Genomic DNA, 19576 nt, shown 5'->3' on the forward strand with positions numbered 1-19576 from the left:
CTCGTAATGTCCCCGATCTCATCCGGGACTCCGAACTCCTTCGGTACATCAAAACATGTAAACTCATAATATAACTGTCATCGTAACCTTAAGCGTGCGGACCCTACGGGTTCGAGAACAATGTAGACATGACCGAGACACGTCTCCGGTCAATAACCAATAGCGGGACCTGGATGCCCATATTGGCTCCTACATATTCTACGAAGATCTTTATCGGTCAGACCGCATAACAACATACGTTGTTCCCTTTGTCATCGGTATGTTACTTGCCGAGATTCGATCGTCGGTATCCAATACCTAGTTCAATCTCGTTACCAGCAAGTCTCTTTACTCGTTCCGTAATACATCATCTCACAACTAACATATTAGTTGTAATGCTTGCAAGGCTTATGTGATGTGTATTACCGAGAGGGCCCAGAGATACCTCTCCGACAATCGGAGTGACAAATCCTAATCTTGAAATACGCCAACCCAACATCGACCATTGGAGACACCTGTAGTACTCCTTTATAATCACCCAGTAACATTGTGACGTTTGGTAGTACCCAAAGTGTTCCTCCGGTAAACGGGAGTTGCATAATCTCATAGTCATAGGAACATGTATAAGTCATGAAGAAAGCAATAGCAACATACTAAACGATCGGGTGCTAAGCTAATGGAATGGGTCATGTCAATCAGATCATTCTACTAATGATGTGACCTCGTTAATCAAATAACAACTCATTGTTCATGGTTAGGAAACATAACCATCTTTGATTAACGAGCTAGTCAAGTAGAGGCATACTAGTGACACTTTGTTTGTCTATGTATTCACACATGTATTATGTTTCCGGTAAATACAATTCTAGCATGAATAATAAACATTTATCATGATTATAAGGAAATAAATAATAACTTTATTATTGCCTCTAGGGCATATTTCCTTCACCAGCCGTCTGACAGATTGACCCATTTACACTTAAATAAAGGGACCTTAAAATCATGTCCGTAGTCAAGTTCCCATATGTCCACTACGTAACCATAATATGTGTCCTTTCCGCTCTCGGATGCTGCATCAAAGCGGACACCGCTGTTTTGGTTGGTGCTCTTTTGATCTTGGACGATCGTGTAAAATGTATTCTCATTTATCTCTTATCCTTTGTAAGTCAATACAGTCAAAGATGGTCCCCTAGACAACAAGTACAGCTCATCACAAACAGTGTTGTCACCTCTGAGACGTGTTTCCAACCAACTGATGAAAGTCCTGATGTGTTCACATGTAATCCAGTCGTCGCACTGCTCCGGGTGTTTGGAGCGCAGACTGTTCTTGTGTTCATCGACATATGGGGTCACCAAGGTAGAGTTCTGTAGAACTGTGTAGTGTGCTTGAGACCAAGAATATCCGTCCCCGCATATTATTGTGTCACTTCCAAGAGTGCCTTTTTCCAGTCAGTCTCCCCTCATACCGCGATTTAGAGAGACCTATCTTCTTAAGGCCAGGAATGAAGTCAACACAAAACCTGATAACATCCTCTCTTTGATGGCCCATGGAGATGCTTCCTTCTGGCCTAGCGCGGTTACGGACATATTTCTTTAGGACTCCCATGAACCTCTCAAAGGGGAACATATTGTGTAGAAATACGGGCCCCAGGATGACAATCTCGTCGACTAGATGAACTAGGACGTGCGTCATGATATTGAAGAAGGATGGTGGGAACACCAGCTCGAAACTGACAAGACAATGCGCCACATCACTCCTTAGCCTTGGTACGATTTCTGGATCGATCACCTTCTGAGAGATTGCATTGAGGAATGCACATAGCTTCACAATGGCTAATCGGACGTTTTCCGGTAGAAGCCCCTTCAATGCAACCGGAAGCAGTTGCGTCATAATCACGTGGCAGTCATGAGACTTTAGGTTCTGAAACTTTTTTTCTGGCATACTTATTATTCCCTTTATATTCGACGAGAAGCCAGTCGTGACCTTCATACTGAGCAGGCATTCAAAGAAGATTTCTTTCTCTTCTTTCGTAAGAGCGTAACTGGCAGGACCTTTATACTGCTTCGGAGGCATGCCGTCTTTTTCGTGCAAATGTTGCAGGTCCTCCCGTGCCTCAGGTGTATCTTTTGTCTTCCCATACACGCCCAAGAAGCCTAGCAGGTTCACGCAAAGGTTCTTCGTCACGTGCATCACGTCGATTGAAGAGCGGACCTCTAGGTCTTTCCAGTAGGGTAGGTCCCAAAATATAGATTTCTTCTTCCACATGGGTGCGTGTCCCTCAGCGTCATTCGGAATAGCTAGTCCGCCGGGACCCTTTCCAAAGATTACGTGTAAATCATTGACCATAGCAAGTACGTGATCACCGGTACGCATGGCGGGCTTCTTCCGGTGATCTGCCTTGCCTTTGAAATGCTTGTCTTTCTCTCGACATTGATGGTTGGTCGGAAGAAATCGACGATGGCCCAGGTACACATTCTTCCTGCATTTATCCAGGTATATACTTTCAGTGTCATCTAAACAGTGCGTGCATGCGTGGTATCCTTTGTTTGTCTGTCCTGAAAGGTTACTGAGAGCGGGCCAATCATTAATGGTCACGAACAGCAACGCCTTTAGGTTAAATTCCTCATGTTTGTGCTCATCCCACGTACGTACAACGTTTTCATTCCACAGCTGTAAAAGTTCTTCAACTAATGGCCTTAGGTACACATCAATATCGTTGCCGGGTTGCTTAGGGCCTTGGGTGAGAACTGGCATCATAATGAACTTCCGCTTCATGCACATCCAAGGAGGAAGGTTATACATACATAGAGTCACGGTCCAGGTGCTGTGATTGCTGCTCTGCTCCCCGAAAGGATTAATGCCATCCGCGCTTAAAGCAAACCATACATTTCTTGGGTCCTTTGCAAACTCATTCCAGTACTTTCTCTTGATTTTTCTCCACTATGACCCGTCAGCGGGTGCTCTCAACTTCCCGTCTTTCTTCCGGTCCTCACTGTGCCATCGCATCAACTTGGCATGCTCTTCGTTTCTGAACAGACGTTTCAACCGTGGTATTGTAGGAGCATACCACATCACCTTCACAGGAACCCTCTTCCCGGGGGGCTCGCCGTCAACATCACCAGGGTCATCTCGTCTGATCTTATACCGCAATGCACCGCATATCGGGCATGCGTTTAGAACCTTGTATGCACGCGGTAGAGGATGTAGTCATTAGGGCATGCATGTATCTTATCCACCTCCAATCCTAGAGGGCATACGACCTTCTTTGCTGTGTATGTACTGTCGGGCAATTCGTTATCCTTTGGAAGCTTCTTCTTCAATATTTTCAGTAGCTTCTCAAATCCTTTGTCAGCCACAACATTCTCTACCTTCCACTGCAACAATTCCAGTACGGTACCAAGCTTTGTGTTGCCATCTTCGCAATTGGGGTACAACCCTTTTTCGTGATCCTCTAAAATGCGATCGAACTTCAGCTTCTCCTTTTGACTTTCGCATTGCGTCCTTGCATCGACAATGACCCGGTGGAGATCATCATTATCGGGCACATCGTCTGGTTCCTCTTGATCTTCAGCAGCTTCACCCGTTGCAACATCATTGGGCACATCGTCTGGTTCCTCTTGATCTTCACCAGCTCCCTCCGTTGCAGCATCACCGTATTCAGGGGGCACATAGTTGTCATCGTACTCTTCTTCTTCGCTGTCTTCCATCATAACCCCTATTTCTCCGTGCCTCGTCCAAACATTATAGTGTGGCATGAAACCCTTGTAAAGCAGGTGGGAGTGAAGAATTTCCGGTTAGAATAAGACCTCGTATTCCCACATTCAGTGCATGGACAACACATAAAACCATTCTGCTTGTTTGCCTCAGCCGCATCGAGAAACTCATGCACGCCCTTAATGTACTCGGAGGTGTGTCTGTCACCGTACATCCATTGCCGGTTCATCTACGTGCATTATATATAATTAAGTGTCCAAATTAATAGAAATTCATCATCACATTAAAACCAAAGTACATACATAGTTCTCATCTAACAACATATAGCTCTCCAGAGCATCTAATTAATTAAACCATACATTGAAACTATGTAAAACATTTCAATGCGAAAACAAATGTGATCATAGTCGCAACCAAGGTAACAATTGATCCAACGACATAATGATACCAAGCCTCGGTATGAATGGCATATTTGCTAATCTTTCTAATCTTCAAGCGCATTGCATCCATCTTGATCTTGTGATCATCGACGACATCCGCAACATGCAACTCCAATATCATCTTCTTTTCCTCAATTTTTATTATTTTTTCCTTCAACAAATTGTTTTCTTCTTCAACTAAATTTAATCTCTCGACAATAGGGTCGGTTGGAATTTCCGATTCACATACATCCTACATAAATAAAATCTATGTCACGTTGGTCGGCATAATTTTCATAAACAATAAATGAACCAATAGTTATAAAGATAATATATATACCACATCCGAATCATAGAGATGACGAGGGCCGACAGGGGCGGATACCAAAACCATCGCACTATATAAGATGCAATAATAAAAATAAGAAAATAATACAAGTATCTATGTAAACATACAAGTAAGAATATTTTTCTTTTCAGAAAGAAGATAAGAACAAGAGGCTCACCACGGTGGTGCCAGCGATGAGCTCGGCGCGGGTGATCGACGGCGGTGAAGACGGGGACGGGGCGTGACGGACCACTAAACCTAGACAAATATTGAGGAAAATGGAGCTTGGAGGTCGAGCTTGGAGAGGAGAAAGCTTAAGTAGTGTGGCTCGGGCATTCCATCGAACACCTTGTGTGCATAGGAGGTGAGCTAGAGCACCACCAAGTTCTCTCCCGCTCGGCCAGAAAAAACAGAGCAGTGTGCTCTGCTCTTACGCGAGGGGGTATATATAGGCATCTTATTGGTCCCGGTTGGTGGCATGAACCGGGACTAAAGGGGAGCCTTTGGTCCCGGTTCAAGCCACCAACCAGGACCAATGGTGATGCGCCAGGAGCGAGGCCCATTGGTCCCGGTTCGTCCTACCAACCGGGATCAACGGATCCAGATGAACCGGGACCAATGGCCCACGTGGCCCAGCCGGCGCCCTGGGCTCACGAACCGGGTCCAATGCCCCCATTGGTCCTGATTCTGAACTGAACCGGGACTAATGGGCTGACCCGGCCTGGACCGTTGCCACCTTTTCTACTAATGAAATAAGATAGCATACTAGATTGGACTCTTATTATCCAAGTATTGAAGATATCAACAGCGACACGTATGTGACTTCGACTTTATTAAGGAATTATAAGAACCGTGCCAAGGCCAACAAACATCCCTGCTTGTGGCAGAGTCACGATCGTTTGCAATGTTCCATGTCATCGCTCTTCTTCGCCGTTGCCAACAACTGAGGACATGTCAAAATATGTAGTTTTCATTAGAAACAATTATTTGCCGACAATAGTAAGCTAGTCAAATGAAGGTATATAATGATATTATCTTACATTAACACACATGCTGTCAATCCGACAGGTTGGCTCAAGTATAGAGCTAATTAATGGTCAGCAGCAGCGTAATAGCGTTCATGGTCATCATCAGGGCAGAAAAAGCTAATATCTCTGCCATTCACCTTCTGAAGAGGTCTCGCATTCATCTCAAAGCCCTGCGCACAGTACAAACAAACAAATATATCCACTTTGCTTTATTGAATAAGATTGGAGAAATTAATTAAGGGAACACCTTAATTACGTCATCGACGGCGTTGGTGAGAAGTTTCAGTTGGTGACTCGACACGGTGGCAACCTGCAAAAGTATCTAATTTTAAATTTTGATCACTATTGTTAGAGAATATCAAGAGCGTTAGAGACCGCCATATGCCCCTAATCTAATTTCCCGTATTTATAGAATTTTGGGATCTAAATGTGATCGGTAAAAGTCATTAACAACCATAGTTTCAAATCGCGGGCGAAAAGACCGCTATCCGGCGCTATCCCGGCATGAAATCAGCCCCGCGATTTGTTTCCTTACCAGAATTGCGGGAGATAGCGCCGCAATCGCCGGAGATCGCGCTGTTTCTTCATTAATTATCACGGCAAATTTTCTTTCCGCGATTTCGGTTCGCCCACGATTTAAATCTATGGTAACAACATGGACACCCTCTTGATGTCCAGATGACTCCCTCGTCGCACCCCGGCGTGGTGAGGGAGCCCATGTATCGGTAGTAGGCTTGGCCATCTCCCCTCGCCTCCCAAGGATCCACCCTGCTTACCATCTCCTCCTCCCTGGTATCTGCCATCCTCTTCAGGTATGGCTCCAGCTGCACAATGGATTAGTTTACAACTTAACTCCCTCTGTTGTACTAAATCAACGACATTTATTTTGGGTAAGAGGGAGCATATATTGCTTGGCAGCAGCTGGATGTAGTTAGAGAAACCTAATGTACCTCATGCAGGAAATGGTCGCGCCTGCCGATCTTATAGAGGCGGCCGATCACGGCAGCCTTGTTCTCGGCACTGAGGTGAACCATATGAAGCTACAGGCTGTACCGGCGGCCGTTTAAGCGGTGCCGCTGGGGGTGTGCCAGTGCAGCTGCCTGAGGTGGTAGGCGGTGCCATTAATCCACAGGCTCCCGGCGTCGCCGTGGAACATCACCGCGATATCGTGGCCACGGTTGACGATGGAGGCCTTGGCAGAGCGGTAGGAGTGGTTGAGGTACCCTAGGTTGGGCGCCTGTGTGGCATAGCGGTCGGAGAGGTCGATGGGCGACTGCATCCGCCCAGTTCTGCACGTCGCCCACTCCTTGATCTTGCCCCAGTTCTCCGGCCAGTTCTCCGCCCCACAGTCGTAGCTGAACTCCGACTCATCGTCTACATGCAAGAGATGTACGTACGTTTAGGAATTAATCAATGGCGGAAGAGTTAATCTATAGAAGATTTCTGCTCACCGATTTTTGCTGTGCTCTGGCTGCCGGGACGAAGGCTGAGAAGTGCAAGAGCAGAAGGAGGGCCCAGACCGGAAGGCTGAACGCATACTGCCTTGTGTTGTGCGTTGATCGAGGTGCTCCTGCTGCTAGGTAGCTGTCCAAGAGGGGCAGGCTGGTGGGGGTACATATATACACAATTCTCCTCGTGAAGCTAGCGGATGCATTCTCATCTGTATCCATCCGCTCGGCTTTTCTCACATGTGCGTTTAAAAAAACAGGATTGCTAAATCTCAGCCGAGTGAGACTTAACCAATGCGACCCAGTCTATGTTCCTTGTGTAGTTCTTTGTGTAAATTTAGTAAACTGAGGAGTGTGGTTTCGTGTAGCTTGAGCTACACGGCACCCCTTATCTTAGCCATTTATTTCGGCATCAAGATCCGTGCAGGCACATTTGTCATTTTTGTTTCTCTCAAACGAAACAACGTATAAAATTCAAACTTTGCAGGATAACAAAACATTCTAATTACTACATGGGAAAAAACTTTCAGATTTTTTCATGCATTTAAAATGGTAAAATTTATTTTTTTAATCAAAAAATCCTCATTTTGTATATTTATATTGGTCCAAAAAATCTGAAAGTTTTTTCACACATTGAAGTTGTAAAGTTTGTTTGATCTGCAAAGTTTGAAGTCTATATGTTCTTTCATTTGAGAGAAATCATAAAGAGAAATCTGCTTGTTGCAAGTTAGTTGAAGAGTACGGATCTCAAAGCAATGTTGAAGGGTTGAAGATAAGAGGTTCCATGTAGGACGAGCTACGAAGGAACTTTACCTAAACGGAGTTATCCATTAGTAAATTTAGTCTCTGTTCTTTGTGTAGTTTTCATGCATGGCGACCCAGTCACCGTTTTAGAAATAATACGGGACTGAAATGCTCATGGCTACAACGTTGATTATAGGATTGACAATCCTTTTAATTCTATTTTTTTAAAACACACAGTACAAGCGCAGTAACTTACACAATTCTTCCGATTCAGCAGGTGTGCAATTTGGAATTAACTTCTGGTTAGAAGGAAATATACTATTGTACCCAACAATTTGGAATTTACCTTAGAAACAAATACACCTAATGATCATGTTTTTTTTGCCGGGGACATAATGAACATGATAGAACATGTGCATGTGTAACACACGCTCAGCGAGCTCCGCGTGCCGTATGTGTCAAATGGGTGACTAGGCTTGATGTGACAGCAGGCACGGATCACATTCCGTAGAAAACAAGGACACGTATCACTTAAACTGCTTTAGGTCGCATCAAGGACCGAAGCTCTGCTTTCAACATTACTAGATCAGACTTTCATTGGTGCAGGTCCTATTAAGCCCAATAAAGCCAACTCTGTGTGATGAAGACATCACACACGCATTTGAAATATGAACTCTGTACAAACAAAGGGACCATGTGCGATCTCTGACCCATCAGCACGACTGACTTTGTTCAACCGTGTGAGATACATTAATTACACATTGTTGTGTTGGCCGAAGCGTGTGCGATGACTTACAACATCCCACGTGATCTGGTGGAACAAATTTTGTGTGAATTTTAGCACAGGGTTCAAGGAATCTAACCGAGTGCGATGATTGGGCACGTCACTGATATTTCAGTTCGGCGCATCGTGTGCGGTACATGCACATAACTGGCTTGCAGAACTGCGTGCTATGATTTGTACCATCACCGGTGGTTCCTAATTATTACTTGTGTGTGATGTTGTTTACAAGATAAATTCAAACATATTATACTACAAGAACAAAATTAATTAATTAATAAGATTAAATATAAGAGTACTATTTAAGTGCCTGAAATGTGAAAGTTTAAATATAAAATATCTAACTATATATAGCTAGCTAGACATCATTCTGCTTCGGCCCTGGCTAAAAACATGTGGGGGGCATCCACTAGTAGAAAAAGGGCCTAATGTGGAGCAAATTTGTCCCGGTTTGTAACTGAACCGGCACTAATGTGACCATTAGTGCCTGTTCCAATGGCTAGGCGGGCGGCCCTCGTTAGTACCGGTTCGTGGAGAATTTGTAGTACCTGTTCGTGCCACGAACCGGTACTAATGAGATGATGGCAGGCTTGTGTCAGGCTGGGGCCCCGCCAGAACCTTTAGTACCGGTTCATGTCACGAACCGAGACTAGAGACGAACCTTTAGTCCTGGTTCATATAACCAACCAGTACTAAAGGTCACACTATACATAGTGCTTCGTCCAGCCCGAGCCGAAGCGCTCTGTTTTTCCCCTCTCCTCTGTTTTCTTCCTCTTTCTCTCGAGCTCACACTCCATTTTTGTCAAAATTTGTGAAGATTTGAAGGCACCCCATCCATCCAAGTGATCACAAAGGTTAGCTACTTTGTCCTTTCATCTCTCATTCCTAGATTAGCTCTTGCAATGCTTTATAAGTATCGTCATTTGTGGGTTTTATTTTGGGAGGAATTATATGTGGTAGTATTTGATTTATATGCAATTTGAGGTCAAAATAACACTTACTTTGCATATGTAGGCGTGGTTTACTTAGTGCCTTCCCGTCTCTGTCCTAACCACCGTTGATCGCCCGCACCTTCCCGTCGCCGGCACCACTCTGTGGTGAGCCTCTTGTTCTTATCATTTTTATATAAAAAAATTCATATTTGTGTGATTTAGATATTTAGTTACTCGTATAATTATCTTACCAGTAGGTTGTTTGTTATACATAGTGCCATGGTTTTGAAATCCGTTCGCGTCGGCCCTCGTCTGGGTTATGATTCGGATGTGGTATATTCACTTCTATAACTATTTCTTGCATTTTTGTGGTATTATGAAGGATGAGGATGTATGAAATGAAAAAAGCTGGACGCTATGACATTGGGTTCATTGACCCAAATACCATTAATCAAGAGACATGGACATATGAATGGTATTGAGCAGACGTAGAGAAAAACATGTTAGAGTTCTTGGAGCGCCTCAATATCAATCGAGATATACTACTTATTTACAACTTCCGGTGAGTGACACTATCTTGTACTACAAATTATCTTTTTGCTTACTAGCTAGATGTTAATAAGTGTATAGGGTTTAGGATAGTTGATGAGTGTTATGCACATGCCCGCTTAATTTATACATGCAAACGTATGCAGATGCATTTACCACTGGATCTTGTTAGTCATTCAAGTTGAAGAAGGAACAGTTGAAGTATTGGACTCACTACTTAAAGAACCTAGTGACTACTCAATCGTGAAGGGGATAGTTAATAGGTAATTTCAATCATTATTGAACTATATGTCGGCCTCTTTAGTTTGTCATTTACTGATATCAACTAATTAATAGCTCCTTTATTCATTTTCTTTGCCGGCGGGCAGGGCTTGGCAAAAGTTCATCAAAACGGTTTCAGGTGAATGGAAACAAAAGTTGTATTAGTTTCGACCCAATGTAAGCAATTAAGTAGTACTAGCTAGCTACTATCTCTTTAATTATAGTTTCAATACCATTTATTATCATGCTTGATTAATTATTATCTGATTGAATTCTATTCTCATAAAGGCCATGAAGCAGGCGCCGGAGACTGATTTATGTGTATACTATGTTTGCGAGAACATTTGCATGATGGCATCCGAAAGGACCAAATCTGCTAGCAGCTATGGGTACATTTGCTAGAACACTATTCACAATTTTTACATCATTATCGATATCTAATCACATAACTAATGCATGCATATTGATCTCCTTATTAAAAGTTCAATGAGGTGCGGGATAAGCTCCTACCAACGGATCGCGTACGAGCAATTCAAGAGAAAATAGCGAGATTTTTGCTTGACCAGGTCATAGATCCGAAAGGAGAATACCATTACCCGCTACCGCAGTAATGCCTCCATGTAGGAGAAATTGTATATACCAATATATATATCGTAAAATACAAGCAAATGAAAAAGAATTAAATAGAAAACACAGAATTAAAGGAAAAAAGAAATCATGAACCCAAAACCCCCCAAAGTTTTTAGTACCAGTTGATGTTACCAACCGGTACTAAAGGTCTCCCCGCCCCCGACGCTGGCCGGTGCCACGTGATGGCCCTTTAGTGGCGGTTCGTGTTGAACCGGTACTAAAGGGAAGGGGACCTTTAATGCCCACCTTTTAGTGCTGGTTACAGAACCTGCACTAAAGGGATTTACGAACCCATAATACAGCCCGTTTCTGCACAGGTGATCCATGTGGCCAACAAACACCTCCACCGCTTTGATCAACTCATGCCCGCTTCGCGGCCCATGGCATCCTCGAATACGGCTACAAAATGGCATGCAGCGAGGACGCATGCCTCAGACTCAGCACGTTCGGTGTTAACGTGGGTGGTGTTGGCTAACTCGACGCGCTCGCATGCGTGCTCGTTCTTTGCCCGCTCGTCCATGTCGGGGACAGAAGGACTTCAACCTCCAACTCAAACCCAAAGACCAAGCGGCCAGGCGCAGCCTGCGGCGTGACGAGAGCGTGCTATGTGTGCTCTTGGAAGACGGGACCGCGCGCAGGCTGCAGGGCATTGGGGGCAGGCGTCATGTGCTCTGGCATGATGGGGATGGGCACAGTTTGCCGGCCGATGGGTGGCGTGTCTCTGTTTCCAAAAATATGTAACTATACCTCATCTCTTAGCCATGAAAGAGAAAACCATCTCTTTTGCTATTCCTTTCTCTTCCAACATATTAGTACTAAATGATATCGTGCAGGTTGCTGCTGGGATTGGTTGCAAGATTTTTTGATGAAATTTTATGTGGAAATTTTAATGGATATGTCCTAGAGGCAATAATAAAGTTATTATTTTATTTTCTTATATCATGATAAATGTTTATTATTCATGCTAGAATTGTATTAACCAGAAACTTGATACATGTGTGAATACATAGACAAAACAAAGTGTCCCGAGTATGCCTCTACTAGACTAGCTCGTTAATCAAAGATGTTAAGTTCCCTAACCATAGACTATTGTCATTTGATGAATGGGGTCACATCATTAGGAGAATGATGTGATGGACAAGGCCAATCCATTAGCTTAGCATAAATGATCGTTTAGTTTTATTGCTATTGCTTTCTTCATGATTTATACATATGTTCGTCTGACTATGAGATTACGCAACTCCCGAATACCGGAGGAACACCTTGTGTGCTATCAAACGTCACAACGTAATTGAGTGATTATAAAGATGCTCTACAGGTGTGCCCGAAGGTGTTTGTTAGGTTGGCATAGATCAAGATTAGGATTTGTCACTCCGTGTATCGTAGAGGTATCTCTGGGCCCTCTCGGTAATGCACATCACTATAAGCCTTGCAAGCAATGTAAATAATGAGTTTGTTATGGCATGATGCATTACGGAACGAGTAAAGAGACTTGACGGGAACGAGATTGAACTAGGTATGAGGATACCGACGATCGAATCTCGGCAAGTAACATACCGATGACAAAGGCAACAACGTATGTTGTTATGCGGTTTGACCGATAAAGATCTTCGTGGAATATGTAGGAGCCAATATGAGCATCCAGGTTCCGATATTGGTTATTGACCAAAGATGAGTCTCCGTCATGTCTACATAGTTCTCGAACCCGTAGGGTCCGCATGCTTAACGTTCAATGACGATTTGTATTATGAGTTATGTGATTTGATGACCGAAGTTTGTTTGGAGTTCCGGATGAGATCGCGGACATTACGAGGAGTCTCGAAGTGGTCAAGAGGTAAAGATTCATATATTGGAAGGCTATATTCGGACATCGGAAAGGTTCCGAGTGATTCAGGTATTTTTGGAGTACCGGGGAGTTACGGGAATTCGCCGGGAGAAGTAATGGGCCTTATTGGGCTTTAGTAGAGAGATGGGAGAAGGGCCAAGAGGTGGCGCGCGCCTCCCACTTTACCAAACCGAATTGGACAAGGGGTGGGGGCGCCCCCCCCTTTCCTTCTCCCTCTCCCTCTCTTTCCTTCTCTCCTACTCCGAATAGGAAAGAGAATCCTACTAGGACTTGGGAGTCCTAATAGGACTCCCTATGCTTGGCGCGCCCCCTAGGCCGCCCGCCTCCTCCCTCCCTCCTTTATAGACGGGGGAGGGGAGCACCACAAAGGTACTCAAGATTTGTCTTAGACGTGTGTGGTGCCCCCGTCCACAGTTACACACCTCGGTCATATCGTCGTAGTGCTTATGCGAAGCCCTGCGCCGGTAACTTCATCATCACCGTCACCACGCCGTCGAGCTGACGGAACTCTCCCTCGGCCTCAAATGGATCAAGAGCTCGAGGGACGTCATCAAGCTGAACGTGAGCTGAACGCGGAGGTGTTGTACGTTCGGTGCTTGGATCGGTTGGATCGCGAAGACATTCGACTAAATCAACCACGTTACTAAATGCTTCCGCTTTCGGTCTATGAGGGTACGTGGACACACTCTCCATGCTCGTTCCTATGCTTATCCTACATAGATCTTGCGTGATCGTAGGAAAATTTTGAAATACTACGTTCCTCAAAAGTGGCATCCGAGCCGGGTCTATGCGTAGATGTTATATGCACGAGTAGAACACAAAGAGTTGTGGGCGATAATAGTCATACTGCTTACCAACGTGTCATACTTTGATTCGGCGGTATTGTTGGATGAAGCGGCCCAGACCGACATTATATGACTGCGTTCATGAGACTGGTTCTACCACCGTGCTTCGCACACAGGTGGCTAGTGTGTGTCTGTTTCTCCAACTTTAGTTGAATCAAGTTTTACTATGCCCGGTCCTTATTGAAGGTTAAAACATCACACTTGACGAAAAATCGTTGTGGTTGTGATGTGTAGGTAAGAACGGTTCTTGCGAGAAGCCCGTAGCAGCCACGTAAAACTTGCAACAACAAAGTAGAGGACGTCTAACTTGTTTTTGTAGGGCTTGCTGTGATGTGATATGGTCAAGATGTGATGATATATAAATTGTTATATCAGATGATCATGTTTTGTTAAAGTTATCGGCAACTGGTAGGAGCCTTATGGTTTTCTCTTTATTGCATAAGATGCAAGCGACATATAATTGCTTTACTTTATCACTATGCGATAGCAATAGTTGCAAAAGCAATAGTTGGCGAGACGACCATGTGATGACACATTGATAAAGATCAAGATGATGGAGATTGTGGTGTCATGCCGGTGACGATGGAGATCATGATGGTACTTTGGAGATGGAGATCAAAGGCACAAGATGATGATGACCATATCATGTCACATATTTTGATTGCATGTGATATTTATCTTTTATGCATATTATTTTGCTTAGTACGATGGTAGCATTATGAGATGATCCCTTACTAAAATTTCAAGGTATAAGTGTTCTCCCTGAGTATGCACCGTTGAGACAGTTCTTCGTGCTGAGACACCACGTGATGATTTGGTGTGATAAGCTCTACGTTCACATACAATGGGTGCAAGCCAGTTTTGCACATGCAGAATACTCGGGTTAAACTTGACGAGCCTAGCATATCCAGATATGGCCTCGGAACACTAAGACCGAAAGGTCGAACGTGAATCGTATAGTAGATATGATCAAAATAGTGATCTTCACCATTGAAAGCTACTCCATCTCACGTGATGATCGGACATGGTTTAGATGATTTGGATCACGTGATCATTTAGATGACTAGAAGGATGTTATCTAAGTGGGAGTTCTTAAGTAATATGATTAATTGAACTTTAATTTATCAAGAACTTAGTCCATATAGTATTTGCATATCTATGTTGTAGATCAATAGCTCGCGTATATCTTCCCCGTTTTATTTATGATATGTTCCTAGAGAAAACTAAGTTGAAAGATGATAGTATCAATGATGCGGACTAGGTCCGTGATCTGTGTTGGGTTTCGTAGTAATTTCAAAAAATTTCCTACGCACACGCAAGATCATGGTGATGCATAGCAACGAGAGGGGAGAGTGTGATCTACGTACCCTTGTAGACCGACAGCGGAAGCGTTAGCACAACGCGGTTGATGTAGTCATACGTCTTCACGGCCCGACCGATCAAGCACCGAAACTACGGCACCTCTGAGTTCTAGCACACGTTCAGCTCGATGACGATCCCCGGACTCCGATCCAGCAAAGTGTCGGGGAAGAGTTCCGTAAGCATGACGGCGTGGTGACGATCTTGATATACTACCGTAACAGGGCTTCGCCTAAGCACCGCTACAATATTATCGAGGACTATGGTGGAAGGGGGCACCGCACACGGTTAAGAATATGATCACGTGGATCAACTTGTGTCTCTAGGGGTGCCCCTTGCCTCCGTATATAAAGGATCCAAGGGGGGGTGCGGCCGGCCCTAGTAGGAGGCGCGCAGGAGGAGTCCTACTCCTACCGGGAGTAGGACTCCCCTCCCTTTCCTTGTCCAAGTAGGAGAGGGGGAAGGAGAGAAGGAAAAGGGGGGGCGCTGCCCCTCCCTCCTTGTCCAATTCGGACTAGGGGGAGAGGGGGCGCGCGGCCTGCCCTGGCAGCCCCTCCTCTTCTCCACTTTAGGCCCATGAGGCCCATTAACCCCCCGGGGGGGTTCCGGTAACCCCCCGGTGCTCCGGTTTTATCCGAAACTTCCCCGGAACACTTCCGGTGTCCGAATATAGCCGTCCAATATATCAATCTTTATGTCTCGACCATTTCGAGACTCCTCGTCATGTCCGTGATCACATCCGGGACTCCGAACTAACTTCGGTACATCAAAACTCATAAACTCATAATATAATTGTCATCGAAACCCTAAGCATGCGGACTCTACGGGTTCGAGAACAATGTAGACATGACCGAGACACGTCTCCGGTCAATAACCAATAGCGGAACCTGGATGCTCATATTGGCTCCTACATATTCTACGAAGATCTTTTATCGGTCAGACCGCATAACAACATACGTTGTTCCCTTTGTCATCGGTATGTTACTTGCCCGAGATTCGATCGTCGGTATCTCAACACCTAGTTCAATCTCGTTACCGGCAAGTCTCTTTACTTGTTCCATAATACATCATCTCACAACTAACTCATTAGTTGCAATGCTTGCAAGGCTTATGTGATGTGCATTACCGAGAGGGCCCAGAGATACCTCCCCAACAATCGGAGTGACAAATCCTAATCTCGAAATACGCCAACCTAACATGTACCTTTGGAGACACCTGTAGAGCACCTTTATAATCACCCAGTTACGTTGTGACGTTTGGTAGCACACAAAGTGTTCCTCCGGCAAACGGGAGTTGCATAATCTCATAGTCATAGGAACATGTATAAGTCATGAAGAAAGCAATAGCAACATACTAAACGATCGGGTGCTAAGCTAATGGAATGGGTCATGTCAATCAGATCATTCATCTAATGATGTGATCCCATTTAATCAAATAACAACTCTTTGTCCATGGTTAGGAAACATAACCATCTTTGATTAACGAGCTAGTCAAGTAGAGCATACTAGTGACACTCTGTTTGTCTATGTATTCACACATGTATTATGTTTCCGGTTAATACAATTCTAGCATGAATAATAAACATTTATCATGATATAAGGAAATAAATAATAACTTTATTATTGCCTCTAGGGCATATTTCCTTCGGTCTCCCACTTGCACTAGAGTCAATAATCTAGTTCACATCGCCATGTGATTCAACACTAATAGTTCACATCACCATGTGATTAACACCCATAGTTCACATTGTCATGTGACCTATACCCAAAGGGTTTACTAGAGTCAGTAATCTAGTTCACATCGTTTGTGTGATTAACACCCAAAGAGTACTAAGGTGTGATCATGCTTTGCTTGTGAGATAATTTTAGTCAACGGGTCTGTCACATATAGATCCGTAAGTATTTTGCGAATTCTATGTCAACAATGCTTTGCACGGAGCTACTCTAGCTAATTGCTCCCACTTTCAATATGTATCTAGATCGAGACTTAGAGTCATCCAGATCTGTGTCAAAACTTGCATCGACGTAACTTTTTACGACGAACCTTTTGTCACCTCCATAATCGAGAAATATTTCCCTATTCCACTAAGGATAATTTTGACCAATGTCCAGTGATCTACTCTTAGATCACTATTGTACTCCCTTGCTTAACACAGTGTAGGGTATACAATAGATCTGGTACACATCATGGCATACTTTATAGAACCTATGGCTGAGGCATAGGGAATGACTTTCATTCTCTTTCTATCTTCTGCCGCGGTCGGGCTTTGAGTCTTACTCAATTTCATACCTTGTAACACAGCCAAGAACTCTTTCTTTGACTGTTCCATTTTTGAACTACTTCAAAATATTGTCAAGGTATGTACTCATTGAAAAAAACTTATCAAGCGTCTTGATCTATCTCTATAGATTTTGATGCTTAATATGTAAGCAGTTTCACTGAGGTCTTTCTTTGAAAAACTTCTTTAAAAACACTCCTTTATGCTTTGCAGAATAATTCTACATTATTTCCGATCAACAATATGTCATTCACATATACTTATCAGAAATGCTGTAGTGCTCCCACTCACTTTCTTGTAAATACAGGCTTCACCGCAAGTCTGTATAAAACTATATGCTTTGATCATACTATCAAAGCGTTTATTCCAACTCCGAGAGGCTTGCACCAGTCCATAAATGGATCACTGGAGCTTGCATACTTTGTTAGCTCCTTTTGGATCGACAAAACCTTCTGGCTGCATCATATACAACTCTTCTTCCAGAAATCCATTCAGGAATGCAGTTCTGACATCCATTTGCTGGATTTCATAAAATGTGGTAATTGCTAACATGATTCGGACAGACTTAAGCATAAATACGAGTGAGAAACTCTCATCATAGTCAACACCTTGAACTTTTCAAAAACCTTTTTGCGAAAATTCTATCTTTGTAGATAGTAACACTACTATCATCGTCCATCTTCCTCTTGAAGATCCATTTAATCTCAATGGCTCTCCGATCATTGGGAAAGTCAATCAAAGTCCATACTTTGTTCTCATACATGGATCTCATCTCAGATTTCATGGCCTCAAGCCATTTCGCGGAATCTAGGCTCATCATTGCTTCCTCATAGTTCGCAAGTTCGTCATGGTCTAGTAACATGACTTCCAGAACAGGATTACCGTACCACTTTGGTGCGGATCTCACTCTGGTTTACCTACGAGATTCGGTATTAACTTGATCTGAAGTTACATGATCATCATCATTAGTCTTCCTCACTAATTGGTGTAGTAGTCACAGGAACAGATTTCTTGTGATGAACTACTTTTCAATAAGGGAGAAGGTACAATTACCTTATCAAGTTCTACTTTCCTACCACTCACTTCTTTCAAGAGAAACTCCTTCTCTAGAAAGGATCCATTCTTAGCAACGAATGTCTTGCCTTCTGATCTGTGATAGAAGGTGTACCCAATAGTCTCCTTTGGGTATCCTATGAAGACATAATTCTCCGATTTGGGTTTGAGCTTATCAGGATGAAACTTTTTCATATAAGCATCACAATCCCAAACTTTAAGAAACGACAACTTTGGTTTCTTGCCAAACCACAATTCAGATTGTGTCGTCTCAACGGACTTAGATGGTGCCCTTTTAAACGTGAATGCAACTGTCTTTAATGCATAACCCCAAAACGATAGTGGTAGATCGGTAAGAGACATCATAGATCGCACCATATCTAATAAAGTACGGTTATGATGTTCGGACACACCATTATGTTGTGGTGTTCCAGGTGGCGTGAGTAGTGAAACTATTTCACATTGTTTTAACTGAAGGCCAGACTCGTAACTCAAATATTTTACCTCTGCGATCATATCGTAGAAACTTTTATTTTCTTGTTACGATGATTCTCCACTTCACTCTGAAATTCTTTGAACTTTTCAAATATTTAAAACTTGTGTTTCATTAAGTAGATATACCCATATCTGCTCAAATCATCTGTGAAGGTCAGAAAATAATGATACCCGCCACGAGCCTTAACACTCATCGGATCTCATACATCAGTATGTATTATTTCCAATAAGTCAGTTGCTCGCTCCATAGTTTCGGAGAACGGCGATTTAGTCATCTTGCCCATGAGGCATGGTTCGCAAGCATCAACTGATTCATAATCAAGTGATTCCAAAAACCCATTAGCATGGAGTTTCTTCATGCGCTTTACACCAATATGACCTAAACGGTAGTGCCACAAATAAGTTGCACTATCATTATTTACTTTGCATCTTTTGGTTTCAATATTATGATTATGTGTATCAATACGATCGAGATCCAACGAACTATTTTCATTGGGTGTGTAACCATATAAGGTTTTATTCATGTAAACAGAACAACAATTTATTCTCTTACTTAAATGAATAACCGTATTACAATAAACATGATCAAATCATATTCATGCTCAATGCAAACACCAAATAACACTTATTTAGGTTCAACACTAATCCCAAAATTATAGGGAGTGTGCGATGATGATCATATCAATCTTGGAACCACTTCCAACACACATCGTCAGTTCACCCTTAACTAGTCTCTGTTTATTCTGCAACTCCCGTTTCGAGTTACTAATCTTAGCAACTGAACTAGTATCAAATACCGAGGGGTTGCTATAAACACTAGTAAAATACACATCAATAACATGTATATCAAATATACTTATGTTCACTTTGCCATCCTTCTTATCCG

The 19576-nt window shown here is 43.3% G+C and overlaps 1 pseudogene; it reads right to left on the reverse strand.

Moving 5' to 3' along the window:
* Positions 1-5095: 5095 nt before the first annotated feature.
* Positions 5096-7086, reverse strand: LOC119334056 (annotated as a pseudogene).
* Positions 7087-19576: the final 12490 nt, after the last annotated feature.

Source organism: Triticum dicoccoides, chromosome 7A, assembly GCF_002162155.2.
Source record: "Triticum dicoccoides isolate Atlit2015 ecotype Zavitan chromosome 7A, WEW_v2.0, whole genome shotgun sequence".
Taxonomy (NCBI): domain Eukaryota; kingdom Viridiplantae; phylum Streptophyta; class Magnoliopsida; order Poales; family Poaceae; genus Triticum; species Triticum dicoccoides.